The sequence below is a fragment of the Schistocerca gregaria genome, unplaced genomic scaffold (assembly GCF_023897955.1).
Source record: "Schistocerca gregaria isolate iqSchGreg1 unplaced genomic scaffold, iqSchGreg1.2 ptg000001l___fragment_1, whole genome shotgun sequence".
Lineage (NCBI taxonomy): Eukaryota > Metazoa > Arthropoda > Insecta > Orthoptera > Acrididae > Schistocerca > Schistocerca gregaria.
This window is the reverse complement of record NW_026061697.1, coordinates 435621-439209: the sequence shown is the minus strand read 5'-3', so window position 1 is coordinate 439209 and position 3589 is coordinate 435621. Positions and strand designations below refer to the sequence as shown.

Genomic DNA, 3589 nt, shown 5'->3' with positions numbered 1-3589 from the left:
TTTTATCAACGGTGTTCCATAGGGACAGGTTCTCATTCAAAAAGTTCGAAATTTCAATTTCTTTGTAGTTGCATTTTTTTAAATGTGTACTTGTCCAGACTTGGAACGGAAAGGTTTTCTTTTTTTTTTCTTTTTTAATCCGTGCTTTACAGAAGTTTCTACAGCCCATTGTTTGAAGCAGTGTCACGACTGCCATGTCTCAAACGCCTTGTCACGGTTCGCGCGGCTCCCCCCGTTGGAGGTTAGAGTCCTCCCTCGGGCATCGTTGTGTGTGTTTGTTGTCCTTAGCATAAGTTAATGTAAGTAGTGTGTAAGCATACAGACTGATGGTTCAAATGGCTCTGAGCACTATTTGACTTAACATCGGAGGTCATTAGTCCCCTAGAACTTAGAACGACTTAAACCTAACTAACCTAAGGACATCACACACATCCATTGTCGAGGCAGGATTTGAACCTGCGACCGTAGCGGTCGCGCGGCTCCCGACCGAAGCGCCTAGAACTTCTCAGCCACATAGGCCGATCTATCATGTATTCTAGAGAAGCTGCCCGGTCATCAGTGGCGCCTGTTCTTTCGAGAACAGTTACTATCTTCATATATATGGTTAAACGCTACCTAGCAATTGACCTTCGTCTGTGCGAATGCGCACAGGTTGCCCGAAATCTTACGGGAATCGTCACCTTAGTGTTGGCCAGTATTGAGTGGATGGGCAAATACCTATTACGTACATTACGTTTGTGGATTGTGGGCAGTTGGGAATGTGAGTCTCACGGGAAGCGTGGAAGGCATAAATGCCTGCAGTCGCGGTATTCATCTGTGTCCTCGGTGGCTCAAATGCATAGAGCGTCTGCCTTGTAAGCAGGAGATCCCGGGTTCGAGTCCCGGTCGGGGCACACATTTTCAGCTGTCCCCATCGAAGTATATCAACAACACCTGTCGGCAGCTGAGGGTTTCAATTAACTATCAATTGTGAAGGGGTTTCAAAGAACCCTTTGCCAGGCACTTAAATGTGATTTGCAGAGTATCCATATAGATGTAGATCAAAGCTCGTCCCGTGACGCACGTGCACTAAATGATTCATACTGCACAATGCATGCAAACATACTCACCGAAAACACTGACGAATAACGAGTGCTGCATATCCAGGTTAGACAGATCGGCTTTTCCTGCCAAGAAGAACAGGGAGATGCTATCTAGGAACAATTCCAGTTAGAGGAAGGGTTGATAAGTGCTCCTTGGATTGCACACTAAACGTAAATAACGAAAATGCATTTTTGGTAAAAATTGGTCAAAACATAATCCTGTGCTCTCCGTATTGCATTAGCCGTTTTGAATATTGAAAATCTGACTACAGATTCGTGTTCAGCGACATTAAAAATATATATGTAACACTCAGTTCATGCAAATCGAAGTAATAATGTAACTAAAAGGTTTCCCTAGCCGTTGAACTTTTTTGGAGAAACGATTTTCTCAGAACGGCATGCAGCATTAACTAAAAATGGTTCAATCTCTTAACTTCTACCTCTGACCCAGAAAAGTAAACACTTTTCTTAGGAGCTTATACCTATAATATATGACACTGATTAATATTAACTAACTTTTGTGAAGGCATAAGGAGTGAAATAAACCCCCAAAAAATCTAACTCAGAGTTCGAATTAGCACCGTATCGTTAAATTTACGGTTGTTTCATTGCGGTTAGGTATGCGCTCCCATAAATTTTATGTAATATCGACTGATGTTTTCCATTTTTAATTTCAGAGAAGTAATTTAGTATCAACTAATGTTATCCATTTTTGATTTCAGGTAACATCTGAGGGGCCATACTGCACGCAGGCGGCGTGATCAAATCATAATTGCGGGCGCCACTTTTTTTACTGAAAATCTAAAATAAAGCTCATAGTATGATCACTCGTAATTCCCAAACAGATCCTTCAAATGTATTTTCACTGACTCAAAAAAAAAGGACCATATTTTGCTCATTTGAATGAGAACCTGGCCGTAACGTCGGAATATAGTCACGAGATTTTTTCGGAGACGCTGTACGTTCGCGAGAAGAATTTCGTTCTGCGCGTGTCGATGGACTTGTGTGTGTGTGTGTGTGTGTGTGTGTGTGTGTGTGTGTACCACTCAGTCGTGCCATTCGAGTGTACATCTTTGCACAGTTTTCCTTTGACGATGTAAACAGTGTTCGGCTCAGCTGCTAACTGGCCAGTGACTGGTTCCGAAGGTGTCGGATGTGCGGTGCGTTCTGCCTGCTAGGACAACAACAGACTGGCGTGGTGCGATGGCAGAAGCAGACACTGAGGGAGCTAGCTGTGGGACGCCAGCGAACAATTTATGCCAAGTAAGACGAAGAGGACTATTCTAAAATTATGAGCCGTCTCAATAGTGTTTACCATTAGTAAATCTTGTAGTTGAGACTGACAATCAATCTACAATAACTGACAGTTTTGCCTAGAGAGAGATTAGTGAGAAATACAGGAAATCCCCCACACACTGAAATTTTTGTTGTGATGACAGGCCGATGGGAAGTGTAGCCCGAGATCTAAGTTAGGTTGGAAGGGGGTAATTTGATTTAGAGATGTTTACGCCAACGATTATGAATGCCGAGTAAACGTTGTGTGAGCAGATTTCCCTGTACCGTAGCCTAGTGTTTCCGTCCGCGCCATATTTAACACACTTTCTCTGGCTGTGTACAAAAGTCGCACAACAGCGACGAAAACTACTTTTTTGGTGGGGGGAGGGGAGAGTTCACTATGTAACTTTCACAACAAATTTTAGTAGCCGCCGAAACTAGCCGAATTAGAAGCGTAATTTTAACTATATTTCCGTTTGTGGGAAAATAGTGATTCTCCTCTTTCGGCAGCAACTATAATACGTAGGTGACATATTATTTTTTTTTTAACTCTGAATCATGATCTCAGTAGACGCAGTGCTTTTTACGTTACTTTATTCTTGGTCGATAGTAAAAAATGCAATGTACTGGTAAATTCTTTGAAGTGTGACGTGTGTTGCATAGACGGCGTCTGCAATGTTCGTAAGGCCAAGTTTGTATATATTCTGTGTCTATTTAATTAAGGCGAGGAGGATAATGTTCAAGGAGCACTGCATTAGCGGTCTATGGAGAAATTGAGAATTTGGATCTGACGAACGGCATGCTCGGGCAGTTTGTGCTATTATGTTGACCACTGCGTAATTCGGACACAGTGATCATTGCCTCTCCCTAGTAACCAGGAGACTCGGGTGGTAATCCTGGTCTGGCACAAATTTTCAACAGTGCCTATTGTCAGATAATTTTATTAGTTGTTTCGGTCTTAAATTGTGTTTTGTCAACAAAACGTCGTTTAGCTCTTTCTTGGATAACAGCTTTGGAAAGCGTACAGTCTGTACAGGTTACATTGATATTCACTCGTCGTTAGTCCAAGGCAACTATAGCTATTTTTAAACACAGTTGTAGTGCATATTAAGCCTACATACGTATTTGTGTCCTGTGTTTCTTTACCAAGAACTTCTTCTTAGGTAGTTTCCCTGTAGTGGTATTTTGTTTTGGTATTTATAGACTGTAGGCTTGGATGAAATATGAAACAC

The 3589-nt window shown here is 42.0% G+C and overlaps 1 non-coding gene across 1 annotated transcript; it reads left to right on the top strand.

The window, feature by feature from the left end:
- Positions 1–819: 819 nt before the first annotated feature.
- Trnat-ugu (transfer RNA threonine (anticodon UGU)) lies at positions 820–893 on the top strand. Its single transcript has one exon. It is a non-coding gene; the product is annotated as a tRNA-Thr (tRNA).
- The last annotated feature ends 2696 nt before the right edge of the window (positions 894–3589 follow it).